The following is a 12,081-nucleotide window of genomic DNA, read 5'->3' as shown; positions in this document are numbered from 1 at the left end:
GTCTCTCCACATGTCCAACTTATTGGAATAACTGGAGAGGCCCGAGTTCAATTAGAATTGGGTTTTTATAGTAGTAAAGGGGGTGAGGGGTCTCTGAGGTTCAGGACCCCTGATTGGCTGACATTTGTCTAGGGGGTGTCCTCGTGAGGTGCGCTGGCAGGTGATCCTATCTACAGCGGTTGGAATGTTAGGCATTTTCTTTGAATGGTCTGCTCCTGGGAAGTGGTCAGGTTATCTCAGTTTGTGTTTCACCCTGCAACCAGGTATTGCCTCAGGGTACACTACTGAGACTCAGACCTCTTATTAAATTTATTGAGAACCAGAGTTCTACTCTAGCAGGTGATAATGATTGGAAATAAAGAACTTCCTTTGGGTGACCTGTTCATACTTAGTTTATCATGGCTGGCCCCCACAGTTAGGATGGCATCAGGTTGTTTACTATCCAAGAGCTAGGTGATCATCTCCTGTGGGAAGGTGCAAATTGTGCCCTGAGAGTTGCTCAGATTCTCCAACCGCTAGACAATGTGGATTATGGGCCTGCGTAATCCGGCCCCACACATCTTCTCCCTAGGTACTGAATTCCTACTCAGTCTTCCAGGCTTCCTCTGCCCTGAGAGTTGAGTTTCTCTTCCCTGTTTCAGAAAGAGATGTAGAAACCCACAGCGTCCTTTGCTAGCTTTCAAAATTGCAGGGGCAAGCTTTCGACAGGGCAAGCATTTGCCTGCTGACCACGGTCACTCGATTGTCTTGGTCATGTGGACTCACATGACACTTGCTTGGGTCCTGCAGCTGTTTGAGCTTCTGATCCGCGATGGTTCTCTGAACCTTTGCCTGCCTGTATCATGTAGCCACTGCCACAAGAACTTAGTAAGTGATGACTGAATCAGGAAAGGGATTGGGGCTCCATTTATCACACGTTTCTCACCAGCAGCAATCCAGTCTAGAAAAGGTTGGCATATATTCATACTGCTCTGTTTTTCTTGTATTTTCTTCTGTCTTATATTTTTGTCTTTTGCTTTTTTTGCTATTTTTTTTTTCAATAAAAACTTAATGATGGAGAAGAAAGATCCAAGGGTAGGGGCAGAAACTCTTTCCCATCTGACTGGCGATGTTATTTGATCTAGTTTTAAATCACCACCTGAGTTCATTTCGTGAGTGAGAAAATATTTCACACAGAACCAAGGAACAGAAGGTAAATTTTATCTTCTCCTTGGTCAGGCAGGCCTGTATGATGAAATAGATCACTTTACTTTTAATTTAAAAGGAAAGAGAAGAATTGAGCAAATATTTTAACTGTAGACTATTTGGACAGCTTTTATTAATAAAATCCATTCCCAAGCCAAGCCTGGAGGCGAGACCTTAGGACTGGAAACAAGAATAAAGCAAATCCACTGTTTATTGAAATAATATTTCTAAACCTGTTCACAAACAAAATGCAGCAAAGTCCATGAGCGGCTTCCGCAGGGAAGAATGGTAGAGACCCAGTGACTCATTGTTTGCCTTAGCAGTTTTGATGCATAGTCTCGCCAGCTCGTTTGTTCCCACTTGATTCCCAACTTCCCATCTTCTTTCTAATGAAAAAAAAAATCATCTTTGAGAAATTGCTCAGCATTCTACCTTCTCAGAGAGAAATCTCACAGTGGAACCCTGATTGATTAAATTTTCACAGAGCTGAATTTTTGCTAAATTACTTCCAGGAAGCAGGCGAGGGGAGGGGAAGGGAAATGCATACATATATTAACGGGCATGATGGATCACTTCTCAGTGCGTTAGAAAATCAGCTGTGGATTGCTTTCCAGCTCTCTCTCTCTTTCTCTCTCTCTCTCTCTCTCTCTCTCTCTCTCTCTGTGTGTGTGTGTGTGTGTGTGTGTGTGTGTGCGTGCACGCATGCTTTTGTGTTGCTAGAATTTGAACCCAGGGTCTTATACACGCTGGGCAGACTCTTGGCTACTGAGCCGTCTTCCTAATCTCTCTTACTCTTCTCTTTGGAAATTATCTTCAGGAAAGTATTTTGATGTAGCTAGAGAAAAAGAATAATGGTTTTGTCTTATTTAAGAAGTGTTTTGTTTTAAAATTATGTGCCCCTCCCCGTGTGTGTGTGTGTGTGTGTATGTGTGTGTGTATGTGTGTGTGTGTGTATGTATGTGTTCGTATGTAGGCAAGAACAGGGAATCAGAGTCCATATAACTGGAGTTACAGGAGCTGATAAACCACCAGGTGTGGATGTTGGAAGCCAAACTTGGGTCCTCTGCAAGAGCAGGGATGCACTCTTAAGTGCTGAGCCATCTCTCCAGCCTCAAGAGAACATTGATAAGTTGAAGTGTCCAACTCACCCAGGCCAATGCGCAGGAACAGGATTGTGCTATAGAAACGTGGAACTGAGAAGAGGAACCTTCTAATCCCATCTCACCTGCATATCTGACTGTGGAGCAATGGAATGTCTGACTTTGGCCAAGTCTACATTCTTTGCTATCTGCAGCCACAGTCCAGTACGGACGAGGCTCATTCACTGGCTCTCACGCCTCTGTCAGGGTCAGAGGCTCCACCGACTCTGTCCTGGCTTCCAGAGATCTCATTCCAAAGCATTGAAGCTATGGTACAAAGAATCTTTTCAGTGCCCCATGATCGAAGAGAACAGGAGTAGCAATAAGGAAGTAATTGTTCATATCCCACTTCTTACAGAACAGGAGTGCCTCTTCCCAGCTAGAGGGGCTGCCATCTTGACCAGGGAGGAGGTGGCTGCGACCGAGCCTCTCCACAGATTCACCAGGCTCTTCATGAAGTGTGGAGACTCGGCCACAGCTGCAAGGCAGGGGTACCCAAAGATGCTTCCTAAGGGGAAGCATGTGCCCTTGCCTGTGAGGAGAGCCCTAACAAGGAGCGAGGCTGGAGGCTGATGCTGTTCACACTGCCATTCTCTGCTCACTTATGCCTCTTATGGAACTCCTGCAGCAGCAAGGGGAAGCCAGAGTGCTGAGTGTTAGGGAGGCCCACCGCTCACTCTTTTTGAAGTTAAAATAATGTACATATGCCCGTATAACTCTATATATGCATCATGTACATACATTGAACGATAAAGAAGATGTTGGACATTACAATGTATTTTTGTACATTGACCTGTACCTAGATACTACATATTTATACACATTGAGCATAGTATGTACATTTGTGTGTGTACATTTCCAGATAAATCATTAACTTCTTTTCTACAGCAGACGAGATCGTGATACACAAATGTCCAGCTCAGTCTCTCTCAGCTGAGGCTATATGAGAACCATTCCCCAAGCACGCATGTAATGAATTAAGTCTGCTCTATGCATCCACAATGATACCAGTCATGAATTAACATGGGTCTAAGTGCGCAGAATGTTGCCGGCTAAACGCCGTTTTCTCACTATCTTTGGACAAAGTGGCCATTTGTATAATTCTCTGTGCCCCTCTTCATGTCTTCTCCTTTAAATGACCTTGGATATCTTTCCCTATTTAGAAGTTAGACCAGGCGAATCACAGGAATGGAATGACACTAGAATACATCACCTCTGCATCCTGCAAGCCGAATCCCGGCGTCTCTCTTCTGCCCTCTCCATCACCCAGGGCAGAACCTCCTGCTCACACAGTGAGGACCCAGCCTGGAAGTGGCGCCACAGCAGCTCAAAGTGCGCTTTGGAAGCCTTCCACCTCGGCTGCGAGAGAAGTGAGACTGGTTTGTTCCTCCAGAGCCTCATCCACTTCTGTAGCACTATAAAATGTACCCCACTTTACAGCGTGTGCAGATGCTGCCTAGGTGATCCAAGCAATGTAACGCTAAAGACTGGAAGAGCTGCTCAAAGACAGGATGCATTATTTATGCTTCAAGGGAATGATGCTTCCTTTCTCTTAAGCACTTGGGGCTTGGGAACCCTGGCTGGCTGGCAGTTTACAGGACTGAACTCATGTTTATCATTAGGAAAAATCCCAGTACTTTCACATGTATTGCATAGTTGCCATGTGCCAGGTACAACCAGGGATTAAACGGAAGCGCATATGTTATGGTAGTTTAAAAATAATTCTGATGGTGATAACAATAGCTGGGTCGTTGTTCTTGCTACCACACAGCCCCTCCCCGCTCTCAGTGGCAGCTCCTGTCCCTCAGGGAAGAGCCACTCCACCTCTGGAGACTTTCCCTGGTACTAGACGGAAGGCAGGATTCAGGCCTCAGCTATTAAAGGTGGTGGGTGTTTCTCTGTCTGCAGTGATTGGTTTAAGATTCAGTCCTACAGTTGACACAGCTTCAGAGGCTGTGATTTCCTTTTGAGTTCAACTACAGCCTTGGAGAAGGGCCAGCCTGGGGGTTCCTAAGGCTAGAACCCAAGCAGTCAACTGCAAATGGAGGAGGGCAATTGAGTACTAACAACAGTTTAAGCTACTAAATCTATCCCAGTTGAAAGCCAGCCAGCCTCAGGCCTTTCAGGTTTCTGAACCCATAACTTCCTGTTTGTCTTAAACTGATTGGATTTTTTTGTTTGTTTGTTTGCTTTTTTTTTTTTTAACTATTTAAAGCTAGGGAAGAACCTATTAAAATAGATGACAATCACACAGAGAATTGTGTCTGTGTGTTGGGGGAAGACAATGGGCTTTTGTGAAGACGGAATTGCTCCTAGGACCATAAAGAGGGAGCCCTGCCTTGACCTTGGTGGGTATAGGCAGTAACAACTGAACTAAGACTAGGGAGCACCCTTTGCTAACTCAACTCTCTCTATCAACCAAAGTGAGTTAACCTTATGAGACTTTAACCTCTCTGCACCTCAAGCTTTAGGATAGGACTTGAGTGCTTATTTCTATCAGCCAGGCTTCTGAAGATTTAAGCATGTAGCGTCCTGCGAATGTCAAAGGATGGTCCGTCCCTGTGCTGTGAGAAACTCAAGTTGTTGAACATTTTCTCTATAATTCCCTGAATTCCACCTATCCATTCAGAGAGTAAGACTGCATTTCCAGAAGATGTCTACAGAACTCTGTTTGGTAGTGACTGTGTGACCATGACACTCCCATTTTAAGCACTAAAGTTAGTTTTCTAGTCCACCCCTTTGAGCCCAGGCAGGCCTCATGAGTGCTTTGACTAAAACAATGTGGACAGAATACTGTGTCAGGCCAGGGTATGCTGTGTCTATTGAGATCCAGATGTCTTGTGTGACTATGGTGAGAAGTCTCAAGCGATGAGACATTCTGTGGGCAGAGAGAGGACAAGGAACTAGATACATGACTGAAGGAATCTTCTTGGATAATCTGCCGTGGTCAGGCTCCAGATGATTCCAGAAACAAACAACACCATTCTACACCTCCTTGAAATCCAAAGAGGAAACCACACAGTGAGACCCACCTCAAGACAAGGAAATGTAATCAATTATTGCTCAAAGCCACTGAGACTTGGGAAGGTTTCTTTAGAAGCAGTAATGGACACTTGGAACAGATAGATAATTTACCAAGCTAACTTCTTCTTAAAGTATAGTGGATGTGGTTGGTGTTTTTAAAATATTGAATTTCACATAATGGCATGTACCATATTAATCAGAGGCCTTTACAAAAAAAAAAATTGAGGCCATTTGTGGCTGAGAGGGGAAAAGCTTTTGAAAGGACAGAGAATAGTTCATGAATCATCATAAGACCTAAAAATTGATCTGCGGAAAAAAAAAACACTAAAAGCCATGACCCCCAAATCCTTCTGGAGAAAGAAGGCACTAACCCATAGGAATGACGGGGCATCCCAAGTCCCTTGGTTTGGGCATCACCAACTTCCAGCGTTCTATTGGTACTTCTGATAGGCAGAACTGGTGGCGTAGGTTTCCATCCTGGCTCCGAGGGAGGCTGGAGAAATAAGTTGTCAATATTTCAGACTTTGCCTTCAGGAGTATCCATTGTCCTCATCAGCTCTCTAAGGGACAAGCGTGATTCCTCCAAAGACAGAGTGCTAAAGTCCAGAAGAAAAAAAGTCTATCTCTGTCACCAGAAACTGATGCCCTACTATAAGTTTCTGCAAGCATATGCATATAGAAGGGTATTTATTTCATATCGTGTCATTTCTATATTATTGCAACCCCTTGTGAATAAATAAAACATTCCATATTAACATTAAATTTGTCATCTGTATTCCAATTAATAGGGCTTATGGGCAAGATGAAATGAAGTGCTGTATCTTCTTTAAATCTCTGCAGATTTGTAAGTAGGACATAACACAAATATTAATAGTCACAGTAAAAAACATGAGTACTGTAAAGGCAAGTTAAATTTGTAATGGGAATAAATACTAAAATAAACCTTTTTTTCCCCTTAAAAACGAATGCACCTTGATGGAAGGGAAGGAAGGAAATGTAGAGGGTGGTGAGAGAAGATTATATAATGTTTGGGAAAGTCATGCAGTACACACTTTGAGGACAAGAAAGTGAGTCATGGCGAGCTGAGAGTAAAAGTAAGGGATGGAAGATGGGTGGCCTCCTAGACAGCGTCATATTCCCCGTGCCCATCGTGATCACCCATGAAGGTTGTGGGGGTTTGAATGAGCAATGTTGCCCGTTGCTCATGTGTTTGAACACTTGACCCCCAGTTTGTGGCACTGTGTGGGAGAAGATAGGGACTTTTTGTGATGTGGAGTCTCGCTGGAGAAAGGACATCACTGGGATGGGGGCTTTCAGAGTTTTTAGCCTCACCCCATTGCTCTCCTTGTGTACTGTACATGCAGCCGGGATGTGGCTTCTTAGCTGCCTTCTCCGGTCACCATGCCTCCCATTTGCTGCCATGGCCCCCACGGCTATTAGGGGCTGTCCCTCTAGAGCCGTAAGTCCAAATAAACTCATTATTTGATTATGGTGTTTATTACAGAAATGAAAGTGACTAATGCAGAAGTTGGTACCAAGAATGAGGCTGCCCTTGTGAAGGCCTACTGCTATCATGGAGCTTGCACGTTAGCAGACTAGTGAAGTCAAACAGGATTTCCATGTTACGTTAGGATTATTTTGATATTTACCAAGTAGTCAATATATGCCAGATGATGTTTACATGAGCAGAATTTTGTCTCTATGTGTATAATTTCATATAACCTATGCAATCTGGTGTTAGCCTTGTTTTGGAAATGAGGATATGGAAACTCAGAGAATAAGAAAGTCAATGCAGGTCAAACAAAAGAGAGTATTAATTGGGGTTCGACCGCCATAAGATCAACACTCTTCTCACCCTCGCTAGTGGAATGCTATTTACTAAGAAACCTGTCACTTAGCAAGCAAGATCACTCACTCTGTGCATTCCTCCAACAAGACACTGACTGACCCACTCAGGGGCCTGAAGAATTGATACATCCTCTTAACTGAACTTGCTTGTGCGCGTTTAATAGTGGCTCTCACTGTGTGCACAGATTCAGCTGCAGAGCTGTAGAGGAGATTTGAGGAATTTGCATTTCTACAATTGCTCTGCTAGGGCCCCCACACAGTTACCTGAGAAATGGCAGCCTCATTTGTTCTATGTGGCAAATCTGAGGTCAACAGTCTCAACCCTCCTCAAAATCAGTGGATTTTCAAAGAAGTCATATTTCTCAAAAACCATATTTCACTGTGTGCAAACTGTCTGTCCCAGAGTTTTGTTTTTTTTTAGATTTGATTATTTTGAAATATACAGGGAAAGCAACTATTTTCAGTTTCAGAGAAACACTCTGCTTGCCTTAAGTGAACGACAATAGGTTGGCTTCTTTGTTTATGTCTGTGTGTGTGTGTGTGTATGCATGTGTGTGTGTGCATATGTGCGTGCCTATGTATGTGTGTGTTTCTCAGAGAACATTTGGTGTACTGGTTCTCAATGTATTATTTATGTGTATAAAATCACCAATAACAATCTTTTATAAGGCTAGGGATGTAGTTTTCTGATAGAGCATATCCTAGTATTTGCAAAGTGTTGAGTTCAATCCCCAGGACCACAATATAAATAAAATAACTACTTATAAAACTTTGGGACAAAATTCTTGCTTTATCTGCCTTTCTTTTTCTGAAATATTTTTGAATCAAATCTCAGGTATCTTGTCTCACCCCTGTAGACCTCGGCATATGCCATCTAAAAAGGAACTTTTTTTCCTTTCTACTTTAAATTTTCCATCTCCCTCCCACCTCTCTTTCTTCCTTTCCTATTTTTATATCACAGTTGTAATGGTCTGTCCTGTCCCTTTAAGAGACAAGCTATGCCCAGTCTTTCCCGCATCCACAGAGGCAAGCTGATCTTCAGCCCGAGCCCCTTCCTTTCTATCTCTCTCTCAAAGAGGCAGCTTCTGTCTCTCCCTTCTCCCCACTTCTCTCCCCTCCATCTGTCTCTCTCTCTCTCTTTCTCTCTGCCCCCCTCTCTCTGTTCTTCCCCCTTCTCTCCTTCCCTTCCATAACCCACTAAATAAATATCCAACTTCACTCTGCATGGCATGCCTATCTGTCTTGGTCTCTCACACCATGCGGCGGCTTCCTGCCTGGGACATGGCTTCCTTGGTGGCCTGCCATGGTCTCAGGACCCACAGCTTGCCGCTGCTCAGGGACTTGCAGTGTATTCTCATGACCTGCTGCCCACTGCCACCACTCGGGACCTGCAGCATTTCTGCCACTGCGCCCCTCAGGGAACCTGCAGCATTTTACTTAAACCGTTACATTGGTGTATGACTCAGATTACATTATAATCAAAGTATTTCCTTTTTTATTTTTGTTTTCTTTAAATAGTGATTTTTATCAATTCGTTGAGAATTTTTACCATGCATTTTAATCATATTTTTCCCTCCCAACCCCCTTTTAGATCCTCATCTACTTCTGTCTCTCTATCTGCCCAACTTCAAGGTCTCTGTGACTCTGATGCTCCCCTGCCTTTCTCTCTTGCCCATTGAGTCCAGTTTGTGTTAGCTTTCTCTGGGTAAGGGGGCTGCCCTGGAGGTGGGTGTCACAACATTAAGAACTGCTTCGGGCCTATAACAAAGCTATAGGGGAACAGTGCTAGGTAGGAGAAACTAAACTGAATGCTGGAAAAAAGAAGAGCGGAGTCAGAGAGAAGCCATGTAGCACCACCAGAGACAAATACCAGAACTTTAGCTGGTAAGCCACAGCTACGTGGTGATACACAGATTAATAGAAATGATTTAAATTTATATGTAAGAGTTAGCCAATAAGAAACTGGAGCTAATGGGCCAAGCAGTGATTTAATTAATATAGTTTCTGTGGGATTATTTTGGGAGACTGAGCAGCCAGGAACCAACAAGCCGCCTCCATACAACAACGTTAAAAACAAAACAAAACTGACTTTTCCTCAATCAAATACCAATAGCCCTCAGCCAGGGGTGGGACTTCCTGTCCACTTCCACTCCTCCACGCTGGCATTTTGTCTGACTTGTTTTTGCATGCTGTGATAATCACTGTGAGATCATGTGTGCACCTGCCATGCTGTGCTCAGAAAACACTGTGTTCTTGAAGCCATCTACCACCTCTGTCTCTTAGAATCTTTCTGTCACTTCTTCCATGTAGACCTCTGGGTCTTAAAGAGAAGATGAGCTTAGATGTCTTGTTGAGATATTTGGAAGTCTCCTCTGCTCTGTGCATTGATCACTTGTGGTCTGTGTTAACACTGTCTTTCAATGTAAAGTAGATTCTTTGCTGCTGCTTCTGTTTCTTCTTCTTCTTCTTCTTCTTCTTCTTCTTCTTCTTCTTCTTCTTCTTCTTCTTCTTCTTCTCCTCCTCCTCCTCCTCCTCCTCCTTCTTATTCTTCCTCTTCTTCCTCCTCCTCTTCCTCCTTCTCCTCTTTCTTTTTCATCTTCTCTTTCATAAAAAAATTCCTAATGCAGTGTTGTAAATCCAAAGCCTAGTATCTTGTTAAAGGTTCTAATATCTGGTTTTGACAGTTTGCCTCCTGGAGGAACTAAACTTTGTACCTTGCCAGTGTGTTTTCTATGAACTACAAACTGGACCTCAGGATTGACTAAACTAAAGTTGAACAGTTTTTGTTCATTCGCTTGTTTGCTTGTTTTGGCAAGAACGCCTGATAGCTAATGCTGTACCACACCAAGAGCCCCATAACTGGTTGTTCTGATAGTGGAGGGGTTGAGTCCCCTGGATGAGTTCAGGCACCTGCCTAGAGTCCCCAAGGGAGGGTGTGGTTCAATGATAAGAGCCAGACCTGGTGACTGTTTTGATTGCATTTGTTTATACAATTTTCCATCAACCTTTGTCTCATGCATTAATCACTGGTGATCACTCAAGCTGGGCTGTTGCATCCCAGATAGCTAGTGGCTGAATCAGATACTCTTTTCTCACCCCCGTCAGCCTCTTTTTCTTGCCTTAGCTAAGTGAAATGTGGGGGAGTTGGTGTCAATCATCTCAGGGCAGTGGGAGTGTTTGGGGATGGAGATGTTTTGAAAGGTAGCTTTCCGGCTCATTCTAAACTTCCCCTGGTTATTGCTTTGAAGGTTCCAAGACAATGGGCAGTGTCAGTGAGAGAAGAACAGTTAGGCTCACAGCGTTTACTACAACAGTGGTAATTAATAGCTGTCTGCCCACTTCATTCTCAGGATAATTTCTACTTTATCCATGCCATGAGTGTACAGCGAATCTTAGGGCTACATTGTCTTATGTTCAGGACAACATTGCCTATTTCCTGGTGTGTATTGGAAGCCCTACCATTTCCTTGTCAGTGAAAAGTGTCCTTTTAATGCTGTCTCCTTTACTTTGTTTTTGTGAAGCCTTCTCCAGAGACAACCCCGTGACTGACTGCAAAGGCAACATTTATGGCTCATTAAAGAGGTACTTCATTTATTTATCTGCTTTTCATATGCTGGTCACCAGTTATTTCTAGAAGTCAGGAGGACATGTGTGGGGACACCATGTCAGGTCTGTCCTCTCCTTCTCCCTGGACCTCATCACAGATGCCTGTCAGCTGGATATATCCTATGGTCATTTCTCTATCCTTATCACCACGGCAGGGGACTAGATGCTTTGCTTGGTTTTGTTTTTCTTTCTATCTTCATTCCACACACTAGTGAAGGAGAGCGGTTTCTAGCGATCAAATTTGTCACCAAAATAGCCTCCTCCAGCTGAGTGGGGGATGGCTGCCTGGTTGAGAGCGATGTGTAGGAGGTTTATCTCAAGGAGAAAACTACTATCTTGCAGGACAGCTGAAGATCTCCAAGTCTTGATGTAAAGAAAGGGAAGCCTCAACATTTTGGATGGAGCAGGAGATTTTGTCTCTGGGATCTGGGTGCCATCTCTGAGATTTCTTTCCTGGTCAATGGCCTCACCATTTTTTTTTCTCCAAAAGCCTTCACTTTCCCGTTCATCAGAGCTGGCCTGATGTGATCCTTACCCCAGAGGGATGATGGGAAAGGAGGGCAGGACAGGGGACTGGAGCAGAGGGAACACATTAGGCTCAAGACTTTGGGCCACCTCCTTAACCTCTTCCCTGGAGGTTGGAGGTCGGACTTTCCCCTGAACCACAGCTTCATTCTTTTAGTTTGGGAAAGAAACAGGCTGGTCCCTAAGAATGCTAACGATTTACCCTTCCTCTTCATCCCTGATTGCAGCAGTCCGCTTCCCCTCTGAGCCCTTCTTTGGTCCCTCACTAAAGTAGTTCTCCATTTACTCAAGGCCTAAGGGACCACTTCACCTTTGAAAGGGACTGAAGAATAGGGGCCCAAGACTCTACAGAAGGCAGTGGAAGGGTAGGGTCGGGCTGCAGGCAGTGTTGATTCCCTGTCTCAGGCCTATTCTGCCTGTTGACCAGTGTAGGGGCCAATGCTCCTGAGTAGAGGAGGGAGGGACTGATTCCATGCAAGACACAAGACCCTAGTTTCTTCCTGTTTTTCTCTCTGGACAGCTGTCTTTTGGTAATTTTATTTTTACCTTTTTCAGCTCCATGAGGAAAACAAAAGTCCAGGTGTGTGTGGTGGTGGTGGTAGCAAGTGATAGCTGAGGTGTCCCCAGACCTCCTCAAAGTTGAGTATCACCCTTGAGGGACAAATGTCAAACCTACCAGGTGCTGAGTGACTTCTTTGGGAGCCATCTGGGCCTCGGACTGTGTGATCTACTGGGTTCAGCTAACGCTCAAAAG

At 44.2% G+C, this 12,081-nt stretch overlaps 1 long non-coding RNA gene across 1 annotated transcript in view; it reads right to left on the bottom strand.

Annotated features, from left to right (window-relative positions):
* Nucleotides 1-1,287: 1,287 nt before the first annotated feature.
* LOC125390414 (uncharacterized) overlaps nucleotides 1,288-12,081 on the bottom strand; it is an 18,746-nt gene continuing 7,952 nt past the window's right edge. The window contains exons 2-4 of the long non-coding RNA XR_007228729.2: nucleotides 5,720-5,841; nucleotides 3,538-3,683; nucleotides 1,288-1,571 (exon numbers count right to left, since the gene is read on the bottom strand). This is a non-coding gene — a long non-coding RNA (uncharacterized LOC125390414). The remainder of the gene's footprint in view (nucleotides 1,572-3,537; nucleotides 3,684-5,719; nucleotides 5,842-12,081) is intronic.

This window comes from Myodes glareolus, chromosome 13 (genome assembly GCF_982192425.1).
Source record: "Myodes glareolus chromosome 13, mMyoGla1.1, whole genome shotgun sequence".
NCBI classification, from domain to species: domain Eukaryota; kingdom Metazoa; phylum Chordata; class Mammalia; order Rodentia; family Cricetidae; genus Myodes; species Myodes glareolus.
The sequence above is the reverse complement of the archived record's forward strand: the minus strand, read 5'-3'. Positions and strand labels throughout refer to the sequence as shown.